The sequence below is a fragment of the Globicephala melas genome, chromosome 7, assembly GCF_963455315.2.
Source record: "Globicephala melas chromosome 7, mGloMel1.2, whole genome shotgun sequence".
Taxonomy (NCBI): Eukaryota; Metazoa; Chordata; class Mammalia; order Artiodactyla; family Delphinidae; genus Globicephala; species Globicephala melas.
Genome location: NC_083320.1, coordinates 56,171,112 through 56,197,174, shown reverse-complemented (window position 1 = coordinate 56,197,174; position 26,063 = coordinate 56,171,112). Strand labels below are relative to the sequence as shown.

The 26,063-nt window shown below is 39.9% G+C and overlaps 1 long non-coding RNA gene across 1 annotated transcript; it reads right to left on the bottom strand.

Annotated features, from left to right (window-relative positions):
* Positions 1-976: 976 nt before the first annotated feature.
* LOC115848708 (uncharacterized) lies at positions 977-25,122 on the bottom strand. Its single transcript, XR_009564598.1, has 4 exons — positions 24,763-25,122; positions 24,134-24,222; positions 21,870-21,957; positions 977-5,093 (listed from the first exon to the last, which is right to left on the bottom strand). It is a non-coding gene; the product is annotated as an uncharacterized lncRNA (long non-coding RNA).
* Positions 25,123-26,063: the final 941 nt, after the last annotated feature.

The window sequence follows — 26,063 nt, the reverse complement described above, 5'->3', positions numbered from 1 at the left end:
TTTATCACAGGAGGTAGGCATTAATGAACAACGGCATAAAGAGGTTGCATATTATTTGTTTTAAAATTGTAGAATCTTTCTTGTATTAGTGGAGTTTTTACTGTGTTTTCTAGGTTGGAGTTACTTTAGTGTCTAAAATTCCACATTGTATACTTTTAGCAAAATCAAGTCACCCATTCAAATGAGGAGATGGTAATTAGAGATGGGACAGACCCCCAACATATCCTTCGTTTGAAGATAGAGTAAATTCAGTGAGATCATCTACTTCTTTTCATTTTCTTTCTCAGAAGAATATGTGTTTTTTCCCTACCCAAATGTTTCAGTGAACATTGCAGCTGTGCAGCAAGAGGCAGTTTTGCATGCATATAGTCTGAGAACAATGTGGAGTATTTATCCCTTGGGATAAAAAAAAAAACCCAGCAACAACAAACTTGAAAACAGATGGTTCTGATACAGTCTGATAAGAATGTAAACAGGAAAATATCTTTGTTGACTTATTTCTTAGTAATCGGTAATAATTGTTATTGTCTGGAAATGAATTACAGTCTTGATTTCGCAAGCGTGGCCACCAACAGCCTCTGAAAAGTGAAACTAAATTTCTGATATTGATGAGGAATTATTGACTCCTGCTGAAGCCTCCTAATTAGCATTCTCCTTGATTGATATGTAAGAATGAAAACTTTAGAGAGGACCATTTCTGCATTCCTAATTGTTTCTTTTGTCATCATGTGATTTAGAGATATTAAAGCCCTTACGGTCTATCCATGAACAGGTGTATTTGAAAAATAACTTAAAATTTCTCTACAGCTTAGAGCACTAACATTCTCCTTCCTCCCTCCCTCCCTCCCTTCCTTCCTTCCTTCCTTCCTTCCTTCCTTTCCTCCCTTCTTCCCTCCTTCATTCTCTCCCTCCCTCCATTCCTTCCTGTCTTTTCTTTTTATGATCTTATTATTTTAGATGATAAAACCTTCTCCCTTTAGAGTCTGGTATTTCTTTGAACTCATTATATTTCTTTGTCAAAGACTTTACTTAGACTGATTGGTTAGATTCAATAAACATTTAATAAATGCTTCCTATTTGCCAGGCACTGGGGATACAAAGGTGAATCAGACAGACTTTCTTCTTTTATAGGACTCATAGTTTAGATGGAGAGGCAGGTACATAAACAAATAACTCTCCCTCAATTTGTGACCAAGTGGGCAAAGTGGCATGGAGAGGAGTGGGGAAAAGGATTCACTCCTTGGGAGAATGGGGAGCTTTACAAGGAAGATATTAGATCAGGCCTTAAATATTGCTGTGTTGAATCCTGGCTGCAGAGATCCACAGGCTATGAAATCCTGAATGAATACTGAACATTCAAATTGCCGACCAGTTCTTTGGATCAGGTCATTGTAAACCATTAGTTGTTTGGGCAATGTGTAAGATCATGGGATCCTGCCACTATCCAGAAGTTTTGAGAGATATTCTTCTTTTAAAATACAATACTTGCAATGGAAAACTTAAGTTGTATCCCTCCATGATGTTATACCAATAGAAAGAATAATCCCTTCTTTAATATGCAGTTCAGCCATCTGAAAATATTTTGTTAGCAAAGTAAATGAATACAGGTAGTCTATGCAGTTTATCCCAGAAACCCTTGGCACTTTTTTTTTTAACAATATTCAACAAATATTTAGTAAGTATTTCTATGTGCCATATACTGTGCTAGGCATGTAGATTAAGAGAACAAATAATATATGTAACCTCTCCTTGTGAAATCTGATGGGAAAGGACAATGTCAAACAGATAACTACCCAAATTATTTATTAATTAAAATGTGACAACCGGTATATCATATGTGATAAATGCTGTTGTTAAGTCTACCCAGCTTGTTCTGGTGACAGCAACTTGATTTTATTTTTTGAGAACTACCCTTCACCATTGCATGCAACCTTGATGGGACTGTCAATCAAGTGTCCTACTCCTAGCTTGTGATCCGAGGTAGGCCGATCAGGGGCTCTTTCCCAGGAATGAGCAGGATCTGTCTCTAGTTTCATAGTCTAATACCTTGAAAATCTGTAGTTGATTCATCTCTAGCTTTTTCTTTGGTTTGGAGAGTGACCCTATATCCTTCCAACAAATTTGTTAAGTTAATCAGCTTCCACTGCTTGTAACCAGTAATAGTATTTATAGAACTGCCTCAAAATCCAGTATGCTAATAAGAAGTAAACTAAGTTGTGGCATGATTTTGAGGGTTTGATGGAGTTTAAGGTTAGAGAATCCATTTAACTGTGATGCTTAGGACACTCTATTTTGAATAGCATGATTTTGGTGACACAGGGTTAATTTGTTTTCTGGTGTCTGCAACAAATGCTATTTCTATGATAATAATATCAGAATTCATAATAATATTTATAAAACAGTATAAATATTATAAACTTTGACAGTCTAAAAGCTATACTCTGACAGAAGTCGGGAGGTAGAGGGCTGTGTTAACTTTCTTATCGGAGAGTGCTAAGGTCAATAAATATTTTCTAAAGCTGCTAGATCTGGAAGTGGAGGGATAATTGTAAGTTATACATACGGATAAGTTATACATCTACCCAACTGAAGAACTAAAAAATCATGAATTAACCTAAACTGGGGAGAAGATAGAGAAGGAATGAGTGAAATTTTTCATCATTCATGTAGAGAACTCAATAGCTACTGAGTGTCTAAGGTTGAAAAATCAAAACAGGTAGATGTAGACATATTATTTATTTAGAGCTCAAGTAGAAACTGCTGGAAGAACTAAAATCTAAATTTATTAACAGTGACTGCCTTTGGGGAGTAGTTGGTGGTGGGAGAAAGGGCTAGATAGAGAGCGTATTTTGACATGAACTTGGCTGGAGGAGATCCAGCATTCCAGAAATACATGAGTCATTAACCTAGTGATGGCATTAAGAAAGAAATACTATCCTGAGTTGTATTAAGACAAGCATCATTTGTAGCCAGGAAGTAATCCTTGTGTAAATTCATTGTAGGTCAGGCTCTCGTTTGAACATTACACTTTAGGTCTGTAACTTAAAACGTATGTATGAAAATGGCATAGAATTCACGTACAGAAAGAAGACAACGATGACAGGGATTGGAGGCTATGTACACAAGAAAGGAGGCGGGTTATTTATCCTGGAGAAGAGAAGGCTGAAGGCAGACAAAATTAACAACCTCTGGGCAGTGAGGTGGAGCTGTGGAGAACACTAACCAGCCTTCTCCCTCTCACTGGATGGAGTAGAAGAACAGGAGTTTGAGTTGACAGCATCAGGAGAGAGTCTGTTTTTAGACACAAGAAAGACTTTGTGATCGGTGAGTATGACTGAACTGCAGAACGGGCTGTCCCAAAAACTTTTGGAGTACTTTAAAAAGAAGATGGAACCATTCATTTTCAAAATAAGGGCTAGTACCAGATTTTGGTTTCCTTTGGTGATGTGGCAAGCACATTTTACAGTCTGATGTCTGTGAATTTACACACAGAGAAAGGTTAATGATAAAGCTGTCTAAAGAGTCCTACCTTGGCTGTGATTCCCAGGTAATAATATCTCACTAGGGGAAAAAAATCAATATTCACAATATTTCTCTGAAGTACTATGCTAACTCCTGGTTCCCTTAAAATATATATGCACACACATATACATATTACTTTATATATCATGTTTTAAAAGAAATGTGTATATTCTTAGGAGTGGTAGTTATCAAATTCAATGTTTGAGCTATTATTAAAATATTCATAGTTTATTTTTCTAACAAAAGGAATAGATTTTTAATGCTAACAAACTTTGAAAGCACAGAAAGCACAGAAAAATACAACATTTTTTCCATTAAAAACTGAGCAAGCAACAAAAAACATACACAAAACAGCCCTGCCATCTCCTGACTGCTGCCTAGGTGGTCCAGCTGGGTTTCTCTGGTCGGAAATCTGCTCGCTCAGGCTTGTCTTTCAAGAATGAGTTAGGAGTGCACGATGAGCTGCATCTTCATCCTTCCTCTTCACTGCAATTGGATCTCATTTCCCATCCTCTGCTACGTCTGTTGACACAACAAGTAGAAATGTGGGAATGGAGCATTGATTTACCTGGCACCTAAATCAGGGCTGCTCCCTTTCCAAAGCTGGCTGTCTAATCTGTGTGTAGGTAGCTGTGGCCCTGGCAAGACCTTCAAAATAACCAGCTGAGTGTTGGTTCAGCCATTTGTATTTAACACCTGAATGGGAGTCTTCAACTTTGGACTTTGGGTCCGAAGAGGAAGCCTGTCTATCTGGGGCTCATGCTTGCTTGAGATTTGGTGTAGAGGGCCAGGAAGCAGGAGTGGAGGAAAGGATTACTGCTTTTTTAAGCGGTGGCTGCCCCAACAGGGTTCCAGAGCTAAAAGAAGTTTGAAAATTGCAGACAGTGCTGGTCGCAGGGACAGAGGTGTGACCTTATTGCCCGATCTTTCTAGTCATGCATACCACTTAAGTTATGTATTTGGTCTCCTTTCAGGGCAGTCCTCACCCTGCCCATCACCTCTCTCCAATCTTCATGAACTCTTGAGTCAGAAAGATACTCTGGTTTCTCTTGATTTCCCCTGGAAAAAACATACTCCTTTCTCTCTACCTCTCCTATCTATAAAATGGCTGTATGGAATATGGAAGAGCTGGGGTCCTCCTTCATTCAGCTGCAACTCCAACATGCTTAAATCTTTAACCCTTTTCTGCACACTTAACTCGATGCTCGTTGCAATGTTTGGACCCACATCTGCCCTGAGCACACACACGGACACCATGTGATCACTCTCATAATGAACTCAAGGCATTTCAGAGCTAGAAGGAAGTGCTAAGGAATTTCTAAGCTTTTAATTTGCAGATGAAAAATCAAGACCTAGAGAGACTGGATATCTTGCCCAAGACCACACAGCTGCTTAATGGCAGATCTAAGACTAGAACCCAGGTTGTTTATTTCCTAGGATTTTGCTGCTCCCTCCAGAAAGTACCATCAGAGAAGACAAGGGCAACTCTCTGCTCTCATCAGCCCTCCCGGTTCCATCCTGCTCTGGAGTTGGCAGGGGCACGGAAGCCTTCTCTGGGGGGCCACTGGTCCCTAAAAATTAGTATTTAAGAAAAGTCATTATTATTAGATATTCTCTGTAACTTAGTATGGTTATTTTCCTGAACAGATCTATAGCATTCATATTTATATAATAACCAGAGGTTTATATAAAAAGATCTATGCAGACAAAAGGTTACTTTTTTAAAAAAAAATGACACCAACGAATTCTTTGTCTTTCTCATTTTAGTCTCTTAAAATCTCAGAGAGCTAATGATTCTTGCCCTTTTGTTCATCAGTTTCCTTATCCCTAAAATAAAGCAATATGAAATAGTCTCTAAGATCTTTTCAGAACCTCAAAAACTTGGATCTCTGGACTTGGATTTTCTGAAGAGTTAGGATTTGGGGACTTTACCTTCGTTTTGAATACTTCATAATGAAGCCTTTCTAAAATGTACGAGCCCTTGCCTGCTGTTGTACAGAGTGTAGGCTTTGAATCTCCCCTTGGTGAGCCAGGATCAGGTGTGTGAGAGCACCCGTGCGGCTGAGTTACACCAACAGCAATGTCCTCAGAACCTAAAACAACCTTCAGACCACTGGCTTTTTGAGTTCTTTTGTCAGAAGTGATATCATTTCTGAAAAACTGAAAAACAACAGGAAGAGAAGTGAAAAAGCTCAAAGGCTACTGATGAATGGGGAAATTGGCCAATGGCAGAAAGCCGAGTGTATTTTGATCTCCAAAATGTGTTCATTATTTTTTTCCATCTCTCACATTGACACTTAGCTCCTGAGAAACTTCTTCACGGGCTGTTCTAGGTCTAACATTTGACTGGTTCAGCCATGAGGAATGCGAAGGGGCAGACCTATGTGAGGCTTTGGGGTGGCACCAATCAAGCTAATTGGGAGGTGCTGTCAGGGTCAAGAAGAAGCATCTAAAGGTGAACCATTTGTTGTCCAGTTATACTGCCATCCCAGGTTTTTTGTGTTTTTTTGTTTTTTGTTTTTGTGGTACGCGGGCCTCTCACTGCTGTGGCCTCTCCCGTCGTGGAGCACAGGCTCCGGACACGCAGGCCCAGCAACCATGGCTCACGGGCCCAGCCGCTCTGCGGCATGTGGGATCCTCCCGGACCGGGGCACGAACCCGCGTCCCCTGCATCGTCAGGCAGACTCTCAACCACTGCACCACCAGGGAAGCCCCATCCCGGTTTTTTGACACCACAGTTCATTCATGTAGAAGTGTATACCTGGTATAATTAGTAAGACTCTGAGCTCATAAGTATCCTCTGACATGAACAGTAGGTTCTAATCTCTTTCACTGTAGGAGCTACATGACTTTGTTCCACCATTCCTGATGTCACTTGTGTGAGGAAATGGCTTTCCTGCCCCCTGTTTAACTGGCCAGAGGGGAAGGAGGAAGGAAGGTGAACACTGAGGACCAGGACAGCAGAATATTACCCTCTAGTCATGTCGCGAGTCTGTCCTCAACACAGCCAACCCATGCGTTCTAGTTATTGTCACAACTGATATCAGCTCCAGTTACAGAAGCTTGAGAATATTTTAAAATATTCTTTGTTCTCAAGATTACATAGATAGCAGGGATATATATATATCCCTCCTTGATTTTGGAGTCAGAATTTAGAGCCCTTCACTATGAGGAGGCTAACCTTAAGTTGAACAGTTTGAATTTTATTATTAAGTTTTATTCAGGCTGCAGATATTTTCATTAACAAGAGCCTAAAGGTGACTTCCTAAGCCAAAGCTGGACACACTGCTCCTCGCTCTGCCCCAGCCGTCTCATTGCAATGGTCACTTGTGGTCTAGTTTACTTAATAGCTGGAAAACCAGTAAAGTTGGTGCTGAATGCTAAGGCTCATCCAAAAAATTTGAAAAGAATAATGAGATAAAAAGCCTATCGAGAAAGGCAGGAGCATTCCAGCTAAGCTGTTATATTTTGGAAAAATCTTTTAACCTCTCTGGGGCTTGTTTTCTATGTCTGTAAAAGAAGGAGCTTGAACTCTGTGATTCTAAGCATCTGGGCATTAGGTGTATTGACTACCACACCTGGGGCACAAATGCATTTTTGGAGCGGTTCTGAGTTTTTCAGAAATTGTTTGAATAAGAGATTGATAGAGAAGGTGACTTCTGCTTGTCAACTCCCAAAAGGTGTATTGACCTTTGTCACTGCCGGGTACCTGATTAGTGGATCAGAGAGCGCGAGCGCCATCCTGGCTCTGCCGTGGAATCAGTCCCGCTCTGGGGCCTGGTCCCCGTTATACCACAGAAATGGTAAGGGAGTAGGGCAGCACGTTTGCCGAAGGGAACCTGTGACAGTTATAGCTCATTGTAAATGTTTAAACAAGAGTAGGTCGTATTAATGTGGAGAGAGAATTAAAAGGGATAGAATATACTAGAGAAACAGCGAAGGGTGGAGGAGGGTCAAGGCATTGGGCCAAAAGGGTATCGCCCTGCAGCCCTTAGAGACATTTTGTAGAGCTTGGGGATGCAGGTTGGAGGTTATTCATGTGTCTGCTACTAGCATGTACACATTTGGTGCAAATGTCAGTAGTAGATTTACTTTATGATCAAGGTGGCAATTTGCAATTCATCTCTTATAAAGAACATGAATCATTTATTAAAGACTGGTGTGCATTGTGAGTGGCATTTATTACAAAGAAATAAATAGCATAGAGGTCTTAGAATAAATGAGCAATTATCAATTTAAAAATTGAGCTAGCCTGAAATTGCTGAAAAGATGCAAGCATTGTAGTCTCTTCTATGTGGAAATATCTCTGTATTTACAGATTGATATACTTCCATATACTTCTAGTTATACTAATATTAATGTCTAAAAACTTGAACATTTCAAGAGTTGAACAATTTTACAGAGACCTCTGTCAAGATATGAAGTATTACTGGTTAACAGGGGAATATATACTTCTTTTATGTCATTTGAAATGTATTACAACAATTATTAAATAAGTATCCAGATTTATATCTTTCTTTAAACCTCAAGCTAAAAATCCTCAAGAAGCATAAACACAATGCCCTCAATCCCAAAAAGTATTGCTTAGCAGTCTAAGAAAAATATAATTAAAGAGGCCGATTTTAGGCATCTATGCGATTATTTTAAGATATGTTTAGAATTTGCATTTAGCGGAAGGATTGGGTTATTAACCATACAACTTATCACCCTTAGTAATCATATTAACAGAAATAAAATGTCCAGAAACTATGAATTTGACTAGTAATCCACATTTTATACTGATTATGGGAGGCACATTATAGATTATAAATACATAAGATAAAAATGCCAGATTACTGAGTGCAAAAAATAAACTTTCACATATTTTACAAGCATTGCCTGGTCTGAACTATTTATAATACTTTAGAGTGTACTAGCACTTTTTTTGTAATATAAAAAGTAATAGAATCTTAGTAATATGAGGTGTCACTAGAGATATTTGCTATTAAATTGTTGCTGAGTGTGCTGAGGTTTGGGGTAGAACTATCGAGTCTGAAGATTAGCAAAACAGGTTCTGGCAATGTTTTAAAATTGAGTCAGTGATGCTTTAAAATGAGGCATATTTTAAGGATTCACAATAAGAATTTAAAAGTAGATGAAAAGGGCTTACCTGGTGGCGCAGTGGTTAAGGATCCTCCTGCCAATGCAGGGGACGCGGGCTCGAGCCCTGGTCAGGGAAGATCCCACATGCTGCAGAGCAACTAAGCCCGTGCGCCACACTACTGAGCCTGTGCTCTAGAGCCCGCGAGCCCCAACTACCGAAGCCCGCGGGCCTAGAGCCCGTGCTCCACTACAAGAGAAGCCACCGCAATGAGAAGCCCACGCACCACAACTAAGGGTAGCCCCCGCCAGCTGCAACTAGAGAAAGCCAGCGTGCAGCAACAAAGATCCAGCTCAGCCATAAATAAATAAATTTATAAAAAAAAAAAAGAAAAGAAAAATAGATGAAAAGATTGGTTTCTTATCCTCAAGCAGTCTATGTTAATTAGTGCTTTTATGTAAACTAATTTTATGGCTGTCTACAGGTTTCAGCACACACAAGCAGGGGTGTGAGAGTGAGGTAAAGTTCACGAGAGACTAATTGAAAATGAGGTGTGACATTAATTTTAAATAAGCATTTTCCTATTTTGCTTCTGCTTTCCTTTTATTTTTAAAATTTTCCCCCTTTCAACCATTATCAGTGCAAACCCAGAATGGCCCGATTATGTGAAATTAGCCTCTTGTCTGTTTCTGATTCTAAATTTGGTATATTTTAGATTCCACCCTGAATTTTGCCAGTGGGAGTCCTCTTCTCTCCAGGGCACTGTGAGGTTTGGGGGACACCAAAAAAAAAAAATACACTACACTCATCTCTTCGCCACTTGCCATGGGGAAGCTTGCATTTGTGTCCTTATTTCTTTTTGCTTTGAGCAGAGTTGCCCAACATAATAAAGCTGCTTGTTGAAGGCAGAACAGTTAAGTTGACTGTCTTCTCCCTGTCCACCAGTTTAAAAATGAAAAGGTCAGTGGTATGACAAGAGAGGAATTCTTTACAGTTGCCAAATAATGGTTTTAATTATTTAGAATTGCCTATGTGCCACGGAGATAGTTACGGGAAGTGTCCTAGTGGAAATCCTAGCAGTTTGGCAGCAAGTGTTTTCAACAGTCATGTTCAATTTATTTTGAAACAATTACTTAAACCAGAATTAGCTAGTTATTTAGTCACATATAAGGTAGTTAGCTTGTATGATATGATTAACCAAAGTAATTTGTAATTAACTATCATGAAATATCTGACCTGGAAAAACAAGTCTTTCATAAATTTTACTAATTTTCATGCTACTAGTAGCTATACCTATTAGAAGCCTATATTATACCCATCAGAGAGCCTTTATTTACTATTTAATGAATTTATTTATTTATGGCTGCTTTGGGTCTTCGTTGCTGCACGCGGGCTTTCCTAGTTGCAGCGAGCAGGGGCTACTCTGTTGTGGTGCACGGGCTTCTCATTGCAGTGGCTTCTCTTGCTGCGGAGCACGGGCTCTAGGTGCATGGGCTTCAGTAGTTGTGGCACACGGGCTCAGTAGTTGTGGTTCACGGGCTCTGGAGCGCAGGCTCAGTAGTTGTGGCACACGGGCTTAGTTGCTCCACGGCATGTGGGATCTTCCCAGACCAGGGCTCGAACCCGTGTCCCCTGCATTGGCAGGTGGATTCTTAACCACTGTGCCACCAGGGAAGTCCCCTTTATTTACTAACATTAATTGTTGTTAATTAATTCTAATCGTAGAATTCCAAGGATGCTGAGACGTTATTTTATCTAGCCTCTTACATTTAGAGATTAGGCTAAAGCTCTGCCTCTTCCTTGAAAATGGTTCTTTCTGCCCCAAACCTTGGCAAAGCCTTCCTTCCTTTGAATTCTCTATAGTATCCGTGCTGGACTTTGTCACTTAGCATGCGTTGCCCTGTGTTGCAATTTATACATGTGTCCTATCTCCTGAACTGGAGTCAGACCCTTCAAGGCAAAGGCTGGATTTAGACATTCTGGTCCACTTCCCCCAATTCTGGGGCTGTGGTCTACCATAGTTCATCCTTACGCACTGAGGGTGATGATGTAAATTTATCTTGAAAACCATGCTAGTCCTTAACAATCCTCTCCTGATACTCAATCAATGACTTGAATTAGAAAATGTTAGAGATGGTTGGGACCTTGGAGACGGTCTGGTCTAATCTTTGTTTTACATATCATGAAACTGCGTAAGGCCCAAAGAGGCAAAATCACTTGCCTTAGACTTATTGCTAGATAATGACAGACTTTGGATCAGAATTCTAATTTCATTGCCTCCAAATCCAAAACTCTCTTTTTATCATGCCATCTGATGTCAACATCCGGGTAACACGCCCCTCCCTAGGTTTGTTCATCGGAATGAATGAACGAACGGATCCTTATAAATGTCTGAGGTGCCAGCCCTTTGTTCGTTTCTTATGTGTTCATCGCCTGGCAGCAGCTTCTAATGCTACAGATGTGTTCTGATGTCAGCCAGTGACTCTGGAACAGAATTTACAGTATCCGGGTATTCTACATTCTCTTGAACATGTGATATTTTTCCCCCTCTAAATTCTATGTTTTTTTTAGGTTGCTTATAGAAGATCAAAGTGGAAGGTTTGGGAAATAAGTCTTTATCATTCACTACTGTTCCAAATTGGGAAAACTAAGTCAGTGAATTGTTCATCTGGTTTGGAAGGACCATTCAAGCATTCTCAGACACGTAGCTAAGCAAGTCTGGAGCTCTCTGACATTACATAATTTCTCTGCTAACCAGAGTTCTCATTGAGTTTGCTGTATAACAATATGTTACATTGGATTAGCTCAATATTGGCTCAAAGCTCGGTGTCATCATTTGTCCACCCTCACGGCATTTCCCCAGATAGGGAAGCTGACTGGTTTTTCCATCACTGCTGGGAGAGTTTTCAGTTAACAAGTACCATAGAGTTTTCATTTGTGGCAGATGTTAACCTTGTTTCCAATTTTTGTTCAAGTTGGTTTACGGAAAAGCACCACCTATTTTCTCTGACCAACTGAAAAAAAAAAAAAAAGATGAAAAGATCTTCTCCACACGCATAATAGCAAAAAGCACATGACAATCTAAGCTTTTGAACTCTCAGACAGCTGGGGTGCCCAGAATTGGTGTAATTTTTTCTTTAATGACTTCAGAGCCCCATGTGTGTGCGATCAGGGTAGACTGTGTCGCTCTGATCTTAAACAGCCCTGCTGTCACATAAGGAGTTTTTCATTTCTTGACTGAATAGACTCTCTGGTTTGAAATTAGCATCCCATCATGAAAAACAGGCCAGTGTACGGGGAAGTTGGCTGAGGCCATTGCTGTCATTTGAAACAAGTACTGCTTCTGCTTCTCCTAACCCCAGTGCATCAGGATGCTATGTGGATGTGGGGACCCAGTGATTCTGAAGTCTTTCCAAGAAAGGAGACTCCAACAAAGCATTTAGGAGTGAAAAATTTGTTTAAAATGTAGCCCAGGTCAGTGTGGGAATGAATTAGAAACACACTGTGAAAACTTCACCTATGGTCAGTGTCATACCGAGGAAGTGGTAGACATCGCGAGCAGAGGATGGGCTGGTGTCAACACCTTTGTTGCATGAAAGTGAAAGTCACTGCGATGTGTGGTTGTAGGTTCAATGTACTTTCACAGCCAAGTTCTAAGTGGCCCACTCGTTACCTTACCTTGGCATTTCATGAACTAGCAAGGTTTCCAAAAATAATTTGAGGACTAACAGAGAATTGCCAACTCCCTCCCACCCCCAGTCCAGTAAAGACATTGAACACACCCAGTCTCTTTTTATTTTTGTTTCATATAAAAAGGGAAACTTTAGTACCGTAATATGAAAGGACCATGATCTAAGATTGAAGTCCTTCAAATTGAATAAGTTTAATTTTAGGAAAGAGTCCCCACATTGCATCTCTTAAAAAGAAGTCCCCTCTGGGCTTCCCTGGTGGCACAAGTGGTTGAGAGTCCGCCTGCCGATGCCGGGCACACGGGTTCGTGTCCCGGTCCGGGAAGATCCCACTATGCCGCGGAGCGGCTGCGCCCGTGAGCCACGGCCGCTGAGCCTGCGCGTCCGGAGCCTGTGCTCCGCAACGGGAGAGGCCACAACAGTGAGAGGCCCGCGTACCGCAAAAAAAGAAAAAAAGAAGTCCTCTCATTTTGCTGCAGGCCTCTGAAAACATTTGCATGGCCCTCCCTCTGAGAAAACACTGCTGTACACTGAGCATCATCACGAAACTCTCACTGCTTATGACCATAGCACAGCTTTGCTCCTGGCTCAGATTAACTTTCTGTGTGCTTGGTAACTGTATTTAAATTCTGGTTGAATGTCTCTTCGTACCGGCTGGAGCCTTGTTCACTGGTTTTGGTGGGTGCTGCTGGAATTATAACTTATTGATTCACAAATATATGCAAGTGTTCTAATTCAGAGTAATGCTTGCAAAGACCCAGCTTCTGACTCAACACCCAACTCCATATTGCAGGAGTGGAATCCTGGATGGCCCCCATGTTTCCAGAAGCTCCGCCTTCCATCCGGTGCCCAAAAGTTTCTAAAGGCTTACAGCTAGGCTGGCATATTGAGGTGTCGCCAAAAACTCTCTACAAGGAATTAGGTACCTGGGCTGTAATTTAATGTTCTGATGCAAACTAGCTAGATGATCCTGAAAAAAAAAACCATTTAAACTCTCTGGATCCGTTTTCTAGTATATAAGATGGAGATAACACCACTGGCCATGCTCTGGAAACTGTAATTTACTAGATACTCTCAGAGCCTCAGTGTTCTTAATCTAAATTGAGTGAACGTGTGTGACTAGATGATTAAGGTCTTTTTTTGCTTAAAAGGTTGCTACATTTGCTAGTGGAATTTACCACACACCAAACATTCATTGAAAGCATAATATGGGTCAAGCTCTGTGCTGTGTTTCAAGACACAGGAAAATTCTGCATTATTATTTTTCTTTAGGTTGTGTTTAGAAGGCCATGCTTCCCTCATTTGTAGTTCATTTCTTTATTCATTTGTTCATTCACTCATTTGTTTAGTTAACAAACATGGACAGACTCAGGCCATGTGCTGGAGAGAAAAAAGTAAGCTTGCTGCCCTCAAGGAGCTTGAAACTCCTTTTCAAGAGTCTGTTATTAAAAAAGAAAAAAACTTATTATATATATATATGTCCTTTTTGTGCCATGAGGCACAAAAGGCACATTATATAGAACACAAGCAAAAATTGTGACATGAACATGTGTCTATTGGTCCTGAATATAAGCTTATTGGAGAACAATTCTCTCTCTGCTCACTATCACTCTGCCTTCTAAACCTGGTTTTTGATAAAGTTAGGCAGAAGTTGTTCAATCGGATAAAATTAGATAAAACATCATTCTGACAATGGAGTTCAAATAACAGAATCTAATGTAATTTAAGGGCATCAAAAACCAAAGAACATTTAAAGTATGCCCAGCCCGTGGAATCAATTCAGTTGATCAATGCAGTTAGTTCACCAAAATGATTATTCAGCATCGCCTTCCTCTCAAAATAACCCACCAACTAACAACAACAATAAATAAAAAGAAGAGAAGAAAAGAAGAAAAATACCCTTAAGGGCATAAGTTTTTCTAATTTGCTTTCTGCAGTGATAAAATTAAGTAAACACTTACCAAATAGCTACATTACTTTGCACTGTATAGACCCAGGCTTTGATTGCCAGGTAAAATTTCTCATAGTTCATGAGGCTAAGAAATTACTCCTGCTTTGAACTAAATAGTGTGTATTCAAAGTCTTACTTAGTTAAATTCAGTTGTTTGCAAACTTAAAATTGAAAGGCTTTGTATGTTATCCTTTTCATTTAGGAATGATTTCAAAGGAAACTTACTCACTGGATAATTTTCTGTCCACAATTCCAAACCAAAATCATAGGAGTCTTCAGGCAACTCTGACACTACCAAACCCTTGACATTGTACTGCTTCATAATGGACACTAAATAAATATTCGTTTAATGAATGAATATAGAAAATCAGTTACTGAATTAAATTAACGATCATATCATCTTGCATTTGTGTACTGTTTTATGATCTGTAAAGTGCTTTCACATTTATCCTCTTAGTGACACTTAGAATAAAGAAGAAATTAATTCAGCATGTTGGATTCTATTTTAAAGCTCTGAAGTTACCAAATATGTCCTTAGACTGAAGTGAAAACTATAGTAGAAATGTGCTAAGAAGTGTGAATAATTAGAAGAACAAAATAAAATGGAAACAATAAAATGTACATAAAAAGCTTAATAAAGAAAATAAAAAATAAACTAGGAAGGAAAACAGTGGTTTAAAAGATTATGCTACTATTATTTTTATACAATCTGGGGCAGAGTTGATCCCTAAGCCAGAATTCCACATCCAAGTAATGTTTACTGTTACATGTATGAATGAGTATGTGTGTGTGCATACACATACACAGGCATGTATACTGTAGCTTCCCTATTCTTCCTAGAAATATAACAGAAAAACTATAGAATCACAAAATTTTACACCAGAACTTCACTGCAGGCAGCCAAGATTGCAGCCATTCACGCAGCCGGAGGGTCTTTTTTTTTTTTCCTAGTTGGAGCCATGACCTTGATCTAGCTGAATGTCAGTAACAATAGTGATGGCCAATGCTCTCAGATAATCAACTAAGGACCCCCAAATTGGCCCTATTATGCAACCCTCTTTCCTTGATAAGGCTGTGGATGACAGAAAGGCTTCTTTGAGGAATGAGAGGCCAAAAAAAAAAAAAAAAAAAACCCCACAGATGGCAGCTCACTTCAAGTTCCTGGACACTCCAGCTTTCATTTTTGTCCCAAGAGCTCAGACATCAGTCCTAATCTTAAATTGCTGTGCATTCTAAGACATCTCCCAGAGAAGAGCATTTTACCTGTATGAGCTGAGAGATGCTACCTGCACCATGATGAACGTTAAGTTAGTAGTAAGTAAACCACTAAATTCTTTGGGGTTTGTTGTTGTTGTTATTGTGTTATTTACTTCTTTTCTTGGACCATTTTATTCAGTAAACATACTTCCAGTAAAATGGAGTTCTAATTAATTTACAGGAAGGTTTAAAAAAAGTGTGCATATAAAATGCCTGAAGTCCCTGAAAAGATGTGTTCCCAACAGTGTGCATGGGCCTTTTTAGTCCTGCCTCAGATTCCCTGAGTGTGAGTTTCCCAGCTCACAACCCTGGAGTGTCCCCAGGCCACAATCAGGTTCCTCAGGATCTTATTGTCTCCAAATTAAATACAAAAGAGATTAAAAGAAGAAACGAAAAAGAGAACTAGAAACCTGACGGTAGTTGGAAAAAACATCTGGGCTTCCCAGAGACCTGAGTTTATCAAGATGCTCATGAAAACTTATAAAGAAAGCCATTGGAAAGCTCACACCCCGGGGGACTGTGATGGAACAGGAGAAGCATTTAGAATCAGAGGACCTGGGTTTCGGGTTCGTGTTCTGCCACCTCATAGCAGCTGAATATCTTTAAGTAAATCACTTTATCCCCCTGAGCCTCAGTTTCCTCATCTGTAAAATAGGGACATTGATTCCATGTCACAGTTTTTTTGAAGATATGATGAATAACTACATGAAAAGTCTTCATAAACTATAAAGTGATGTCAAAAGATTTTTATAATATTTTTGTTACAAAATATTATATTTTTATAATATTTTGTTATAATATTTTTGTTATAATATTTTGTTTATAATATTTTGTTACAAATATTTTATAATATTTTTGTAACAAAATTTTTGTTACAAATATTTTATAATATTTTTGTTACATTTGTTTCCACAATGAACATAACATGTTCATTGTGGAAAATTTGACAATTATATGAGCTGTACTGACAAAATGACTGAGGGACTTGGGAGATTAAGTGCAGACCCTGGTAAATCTGAAGCATCAGTCCTATATTATTGGGGTTTGCCTCCTTGCATGTTCAGAAACTCTGCCTGGGAGCTCGGGGTGGCTGCACGCTGCCCATAATGCCTAAACCCTTAGGGCCACTTAAAGAGTTTCCACCAAAAGATTCCTCAGAAGTAACCGACCAGCAAAACTTCAGGTGCTCATAGAATCTGTCACGTGTCCCAAGACCTGTGGGATGGGAATCAGGGGGCAGAGCTCTAGTCCGGATCCTCTGTTAACTCTTCACTTTCCTGGGCCTCAGTTTTCTCATTTGGAAAATGATCTACTGGAAGTGATATTCTTTGAAGTAGATTCCAGGTATGGTTTTTATGGGTCTTTGCTCAATCTGTTGTTTTGGTGGACTCTTCAAGCACCAATAGGGACCAATCGGGAAGGTGAGACCTGCTTGATGTCAGCTCAGGGCACTTCCCCCAATATTTCCGGGTGCCTTCAGGAATCTTGAACAGCACTGTCACTCCCTATCACCCATAAGATGGGGGAAAGGGACCCAGTCAACAAAAATTCTGAGGAGCAGTTTATTGCTCAGTTTAAAATGTCTCCATTTCCCTCTTGTTTTCTTTGGGTGAATGAATAAAACCTCAAATATGGCTAGAAAGTCAGAAATGTGTATCGGTTATAGATTGTTTTCCCCCAAAGGGTAAGAAGTAGATAGCTCAAATGGAAAAGATGGGACTAAATGAGAGGGTGAAAGAGAAGCAGCTGTTGAGAAGAACCAGAATTCTTCTTGCCTCTAAAGGAAACAATAATATATTACAGGGCATTTAAATGCTGCTCCAGACAGTGGATTGCAGTCTTGATTAAGCCCTCAGAGTGTTCTGGAATGAAAAGTTCTTACAGCTCTTAAACGTGTTTAAACATTGGCATACAGATTTAATGTTGGGGTTCTTTGACCTGAAATCACCACCAGCCTCTACCCTGATTAAAGCAGTTTTATGGGGGATTTGGACCTTGCTAGAGTTTGCCCATTTAAGACAGTTTACTAAAAAGTTGGGTCAGATCTTATAAGAACACTGTAAAAAACAGAGCCTTTTTTTATTCTTTTAAACTTGTCATCAAGAATATCTGCTGTCACTGTTGGTGGAAGTGTAAATTGATGCAGCCACTGTGGAGAACAGTATGGAGGTTCCTTAAAAAACTAAAAATAGAACTACCATACGACCCAGCAATCCCACTACTGGGCATATACCCTGAGAAAACCATAATTCAAAAAGAGTCCTGTACCACAATGTTCATTGCAGCTCTGTTTACAATAGCAGGACATGGAAGCAACCTAAGTGTCCATCGACAGATGAATGGATAAAGAAGATGTGGCACATATATACAATGGAATATTACTCAGACATAAAAAGAAACAAAATTGAGTTATTTGTAGTGAGGTGGATGGACCTAGAGTCTGTCATACAGAGTGAAGTAAGTCAGAAAGAAAAACAAATACCGTATGCTAACACATATATATGGAATCTAAAAAACAATGGTTCTGAAGAACGGGGCAGGACAGGAATAAAGACGCAGACGTAGAGAATAGACTTGAGGACATGGGGAGGGGGAAGGGTAAGCTGGGACAAAGTGAGAGAGTGGCATGGACATATATACACTATCAAATGTAAAATAGATAGCTAGTGGGAAGCAGCCGCATAGCACAGGGAGATCAGCTCGGTGCTTTGTGACCACCTAGAGGGGTGGGATAGGGAGGGTGGGAGGGAGACGCAAGAGGGAGGAGATATGGGGATGTATGTATATGTATAGCTGATTCACTTTGTTATAAAGCAGAAACTCACACACCATTGTAAAGCAATTATACTCCAATAAAGATGTTTAAAAAAAAAAGAGTATCTGTTGTCAGAATGTTGTGTTAGATATTAAAATGTGGTCTCTCAGCAAAATGGTTTTGCTTTCACTTTAGTGTGACAACAGTTCACATTAAGCCCTGAAAGGCCTGAGGGCCAAAAAAAACAAGTGATAATTAAAAATGAATTCTTAAAAGCATTATAACTTTATGGGGCTTCCCTGGTGGCGCAGTGGTTGAGAGTCCGCCTGCCGATGCAGGGGACACGAGCTCGTGCCCCGTCTGGAAGATCCCACATGACGCAGAGCGACTGGGCCCGTGAATCATGGCCGCTGAGCCTGCGCGTCCGGAGCCTGTGCTCCGCAACGGGATAGGCCACAGCAGTGAGAGGCCCATGTACGGCAAAAAAAAGAAAAGAAAAGCATTATAACTTTAAAAAGTAGGTTTTTAGAACATAATGAAATGTAAGTTGAAAAGGTAACTTGCCAAAGTGACACTGCTCTTGTAATATTACTGGAATAGTCTTTCTGAACCAGTAATACACTACTTTTTTAAAAAAAATTAAAGGGAGGCTGATGTACTGACATTAAATTCCATGCAAATATTCTGGTTATTTAGTAGTAATTTACCGTAGTTTTACTGGAAATTTTCTCCTCTTAGTTCTTAAAAGGTTTTACAGTCCCAATTAGCACTTTTGCTCCTAATAATCGATATTGATTTTACTTTATTCGTTTTGGATTTTAAAAATTTTACCTAGAATTCAACTCTTAATTGTTTTTAAAGTAACATAGCTCATTAAAAAAATCAGACTTACTGGGAGATGTTCATTGCCATCTGGAAAATGACAAATTTCCATTTATTTGAGGTGGGTTCTTTATCGGAAAAGAAATGACAGTTCTGGCTAATAAGGATTTGGATTGTTGACCAAAAATTAAACAAGAAAGTGTGCAACATTTCCCAATATCTTCTCAAAATTAGGTAGCAGTGGTTATTTTGACTCATATTGCAGATTCTGGTTTCAGCCTGGCTATTTATCTCTGTATTTTAGTAACTTGTGTGTCTAGGAGCTGCTTCTCCTGTTCACCAACTACGTTATTTATTTATTTATTTTTTTGCAGTACGCGGGCCTCTCACTGTTGTGGCCTCTCCCGTTGCGGAGCACAGGCTCCAGACACGCAGGCTCAGCGGCCATGGCTCAGGGGCCCAGCCGCTCCGTGGCATGTGGGATCTTCCCGGACCGGGGCACGAACCCGCGTCCCCTGCATCGGCAGGCGGACCCTCAACCACTGCGCCACCAGGGAAGCCCACCAACTACGTTAATTTTAGGGGGCACAATGCCAATCAGAGACCACTGAGGCGGCCCTGATGTGTTAGGAGATGTCCTCAGGAGACAATGGACAGTTGGGGATGATTCCTGTTCCCTCCATGTGCTGTGTGACAGGGAACTGGAATTACTCACTTTTTACATCAATGGCCTTCCTCCTCATATTCCAAGCTTTCTCTGATAATGTGCCACACATTACATCTGGAACACAAACACTTCACCAAAACCCTTCAATTAAATCCTGCAAATTGTTTTGTTTAAACATTTTCTGTGATCTTTTATGTGGCGTTCAATTTCATCTTCTTTTGAAATTTAAAAGATGACTTTTAGGGCTGTGTTTAGCATTTGGTGACACTAGCAGAAAATTAAAAGTGTTTCTGAGGTCTACCTTTACCAGTCACACATTTCACAAACACTGGAGCTACCTGGGGTTGGCCAGGAAATGTCTGCTGCCATATTAGTGATGTGATAATGGGCTTCACATATCACCTGGACATTAAGAATGAAATCACTTACCGCTTCTGGAAGCAGCTTTGTTCTCAGCTGGTGTCCTGAAGGCACTGTACAAGCACAATGGACTTTGTATCGCAGAGGTGAAAGTCAGAAATTACCTAAAGTCATCTTTACTGCCAGTGCGTATTGAGGGGTGTGTGTGTGTGTGCGTGCCCGTGCACACGTATTGTTCATCTTTGTCTAACGGGTCCACTGATATTTGATGGAAATGACCAAAATTCAGCTAGTTGCATAAAGTATTTTTGGGTCTCCAATCTGCTCCGCTCTGTGACATGCCAAACTTCTAATGACTGGGACCTCTAACTCAGCTGCAATAGCCCATCAAAGGTGCAACTTTATTCTCTCATAACAGCCTTGTCATGTGATCAGCAGACTTATCTGCGAACTTTTCCCTGAGCTGTGCAGATGTGGCCGTAAAAGAGGCACGTATGCCATTGTGTATTTCCTACTTTCCTCCAAAAATGAATTTGGTTTCTGATTATGGCAGGGAGGCTGCCTGCCGTATAAAATTTCCTACAGGTGCATACCCTCTTAAAAGAAAGCCCAATCTATGAAAATCGGGAACTAAGAAGGAGAATGACTCAGGGCTATTATTAATTTTATAAGGCTCCCTTTACTTTGGAAAGGTATTTGCCAAAGAAATCAATATATAAAAGGTTTCTCTAGTACATTTACGATATTCTTTGATTAATCAAAAGTAGATGTATAGATATTTTTCAGATAGACACCTGTCATGTAAATTATAACATGGACATTATTAAATAATTAGCTTCATGATTTGTTTGGTTAGGAAAACTGTAAACCATGAACTGACTTGCTGAATATGTTTACTTTAAGATTGAGCATAGATATTTTACCTTAAAAAAATCAGGCCTTGAATTATTGTTCCTCAAAATAAAATGCATGGTTTCTAAAACTTAGTTTTGAGTTTTTAACCTATTTCTCCTCTGAGGAATATGGGCTTGTGAACATACATTCTTCATACCACATTCAAAGTCTAATCTGTTTTTTTCTAGCAATCACATGGATACGTGTAAACAGATAAATAGTCACCATACACCATTGACTGCCATGGCTCATTTTTCATCTTTTGAAATAAAAGTCCAAGAGAATTTTTGTCAAAATAAATTGGAGATAAAAAAAGTTCTCTTCTGAAGTGGATACTTTGAGCACAGCAGATGTGTAGGGAATTTTCTTTTGCCTTTGACTCCTTTTAAGATCTAATTCTACAAAATTAGAATTTCGGTTACTATAAACAGTGTATTCCAGACCCTGGATTAAAGAACTGCTTTTGAGCCAGAGCTGAAGTTGTTTTAGTTTTTGTAATTTCAGATATATTATCTGGTGTAACACTAAATTTAGACATTATAAATTAGTTGACTTTTCCCTTAATCAGCCACAGTTACATTCCTGTATAAAAGCTGAAAACATGAACACTCATATTTCCCTCTAAAGGAGTCTAATTACATTATGATCTGAAATAATATCTCCTTAATGATTCTTCGAACAACGCGGCCTATGTTTTCTTTCTCCATGCAGACCCTTCACAAATAACACAGTCTACATCAAGATAAACAGTACTTTTAGCATGTTTTGCAATATGGAAACAGGCGGGTTAGAAAAAAGCAAATGAACCAAACCTCTGTATTTGTAACAAGCTTCTAGACCACTTTAGTGCAGAATTCACAATAGATATGTACATTTTTCATTGGAGGATTTTAATAGTTTTTTTCATACGATGCCATCCATCAAATTTCCAACGAAGGCAAATAACTCACAGGGAAGAATCTGAAAAAGTCCAGAAATACTAGGCAATGTATGGTGACAACATGAGAATAAAATTCTCAGTGAATTATAATACTAACAACTAATAAAGAAACATGGTTGCCAAAATTGTGGTCATATTAAAAATGAGCCTTCTTATTTAAGGTGAAAAAAAATTCCCTATCGATTCTGATCCACTTCCCATATTTAGAACAAAATAAAACAATGTTTGTTTAAAACAAAATAAAACAAGGCTTCCAGCAAATCCCTCAAGACATTTTAAATCCTACATAAGATACGCTGGAATTAAAGAGCATTACACGGACTTCTGCACGGCACAGCTACAGATTTATTACCCATCGAGTTATAAGGAACGGCTTCCCCTCTAGTTCAGGGTTTGTTTTTCTCCCCACAGTCAATGTTTAACCCACCTGAACAGTTTAGTGAGGCCAGATGTGTCAGTTTTACCTTTCCAAGGGAATTCTGTTTAGAGAACTACATTGCAACATGATGACAAGTGCTGCTCTCTAATACAAGTTTCTTTCTTTTCCAAAATCCAATCCTATGCTATATTTATTCATTTCTTGAAGGACTCCTTGACTTCACATACATACATACATACATACATACATAGAAAATCTTTATACGTGCTCCATGCCGTGGACCCATGGGCATAAATAATCCGATGTGAATTCAAATACATATCCTTTTCCCATTTGTTTCCATTCTCGGTGCCAACTTTGCCTCAATAAACAACGACCTTCAGCTTAGTATGAAGGAAGCATCCAGTACATAATGCATGGGGCGGTGCCCCTTCAAAGAAGGAAACCCTTCAGAATAGCCGAGGATGAGAAGAAAACAGAAGCTCAGGAGAGCAGAAGTCTTAAGGAAGTAGTTTCAATTTCACCTGAGATGACAGCAATACCTGTGGCTGAGTCAGGGAAATGTTCTCAAGCACAGTTTTGCTGATCACTTTGAAAAACATGGCCCAGGAATAAGCCTAGAAGATATTCATGAAATTGGAGGTGAAATGGTCATAGAATTGAGCATGACCTGAGATCTCCTGATTCCTCCCTTATTGTGCAGATTCCTCAGCTTCTCCAGCAGGAAAAGGGAGGCATTAAGCCTTTCCACGTTCCTAAAAGCATGTTTCGAGGATTAAAGAATCCAAAGGATCAAATTACTATTTATCTAGGACTCTTTCTAACCAGTGGGGCATCATGAGATACCCTGAAAGAGCTGATTTATTGAATCCCCAATTGAATTGGCCTTAGAGAGTTAATACATCCACGGTGACAAATTTACTCACTACCAATGAATTGCATTAGTTCCATTATTTGTAAAGCACTTTTCCATCTGGGAAGAAAGGTGCAGCATAAGTCCCATTCTTTTCAGTAGCATGGCTGGAAGGCATCAACCTTTTATGAGCCAGGAAAGTCAGGACTTTTCTTCTATTAATTTGCTAAGTATCCTCTGCCCCATGAGTTTTAACACATTGAAAATATGGCAGATGGCAGAGGACAAGGACAAGGAAAAGAGGAAGGCCTTTTGTCCCATTGGGCTGTATCACCTTCTTAATTCTGTGGAAGCTTGTTTCACAGGATTTGGGGCTGACTTTGGCTCAAAATGGGCCCGGAGCTAACGACTGGGAGACTCACTTTAGTTGAGGCTTACTTCCAGGTAAGTCTTGAAATTTGAGCATCTTAAAATTTTAGTCAATTTAGCATGGTCTCAGGAGTTCCAAAATCTGACGTGCCCTATCCCTAAGCATTTCCAGAGGGGCGGTATTATATAATTTCGGGAATATATACTTGGGAGCCCAGTGATCTGAGATCAAGCCCTAGTGCCACCACTGTTCACTGTTTGATTTTGGTCAAATTAATTTTACCTCTGTGAGTTTCAGTGACATCCTCCAAAAATGGGAATAAGAGTAGAAGCAAGTTAGAGTGTTACGGTAAGACTAAGTATGATAATGCAGGTAAGCCTCCTAGCATGGTGCTTGGTACCTTGAAAACCACCACTAAATGTTTGCTCTTGTTCTCATTAGATGCGACTTTTCAGATGTGTGACCCAAAGTGTCTGCTCGGCTGAAGATGACCACCTCAGTGGTCTGGAACAGTAGACACTGGTAGAGATTTTTTCTGGCTCCTGTCAACACATCCTGTCCATTAATTTTGAAGTTCCTGTTCTGGATACTAACCTGGACTTCTTCATCCATTCATTCAGAAGGTGCTGAGTTAGGCCCTCCGTGGGCAGCTTGTACCAGTCCTTTGAAGAGAGAGCTCTTATCTTTTGGTAAGGTGAAAATACATGGAATTACTTTATAAACAACGTAAAGCATATCTGCACATACAGATGAGCTGGTTTTAAATTTTATGCAATTTGATTCTTTGATAATAGCTAACACTTACTGAAGGCTCACCAAGGGCCAAGCAATGGGCTAAGGACTTTCTGTAAATTATCCTCACAAGGATCCTAAAAGGCAGACTCCATTATTATTCTAAACTTTGAACCCAGGGATTCGAATTCAGAGTCTATACCCTTAACTACTACCTTAAACTACCATCCTGAGATAGGATTGACTGCAAACCCATTTTTAAAAAGTTCTAGATGTTCGTCCAGTACAGTCTGTCCTCTTTGAAGACTGAATCCTAATTCCTTGCCATCAGGCAAACACAGTTGCATTGCATTTATTAGCAGCCATAATCCTTCACACTTCTATCTGCCATTTCCAATTGACAGAGTGGTGTTACATGCTTTGTTATTCAGACCTCCTGTTTTACCAGAAAGATTGCATTTATGTAATCCTCACCGGGAGGTTATTCTCACCTCCTGTTTGCTGCTCAGGAAGCTGAACCTTGGAGAGAGTGCAGGACTAGACCACGGCCGCCACACTGATGAATGATCCGTGTATAGTTGAAACCGGTTTTGTTTGTTTGTTTGTTTGCGTTATGCGGGCCTCTCACTGTTGTGGCCTCTCCCATTGCGGAGCACGGGCTCCGGACGCGCAGGCTCAGTGGCCATGGCTCACGGGCCCAGCCGCTCCGCGGCATGTGGGATCTTCCCGGACCGGGGCACGAACCCGTGTCCCCTGCATCGGCAGGCGGACTCTCAACCACTGCGCCACCAGGGAAGCCCTGAAACCGGATTTTTTGATCCAAATAAATAATGAAGTTATTGTTAGTCTTGTAAAGTTGGAATAATGCATTCTACACATCCAAAGGAAAAGTGGCTTTAACCCAGGTGGGTGAACCATTGCAACCTTCCTCCATAGCTATCTCATTTCTGGCTCAGTCACATCACTGAGCCCCTCCCAAGTGCTCGGCATAATCCTACACAGAGCCTGACCACAAGGAACTTATTTGAGAGGGCACATTAGAATGTTCAATCAAAGATATAATAATAATAATAGCCATAAAGGAGGGATCGGAGCCAGGGGATTGAGGTGTCTTTGCCAGGGTCTTGCAGCCCTGACAAAGGAGGGGGCTACCTTATCAGGGGAGGGAGTTAGTGCCAAAGAAGCACTAAGCTGGTTTACTCAGCAGAGAGCTGGTTAGATAACTGGGAGGCCTAAAAGCTCAATCTGGCACAAAAATGAAAAATGTCTTTGTCTATTAATTTTATCTTTCCTACCAGTTGTTTTGTTCTCACAGATAACGGTATGAAATATTCTATGAACTCAGATGAAAGGTTCATATACTAAATGAAAAATCTGAAGTTCATATTTTCAGTTATTTCATATTTTGCATTTCATTCATTTAAACATGATTTCATGCAGTTCAACTACTGCATTGAAACATCTCCGTGTAACACACTTAGGCAGTTTCCCTTTAAGAAAAGATGCTGGTCCTCTTTTTCAGATGGTCATTCAGTGATACAAACCTGTAGGACTGAGATAAATTGCTCCTGGAAACATTTTCCTCTTGGAAAATCACAGATGAGACTAAATGAGACATTTTATATATATAGTAGCAAACAGTCATAGGTACATTTCATTTTGAAAGTCCCATCTGTCTTGCAACCCAAACAGGTTTTGACACTGAAGAGTGATTGCAGCACTTCAGGACTAGGAAAAGCCAGTGATGCAGAAAGGGATGCTAAAGAACTTACTACAATTTTACCATTTGGGT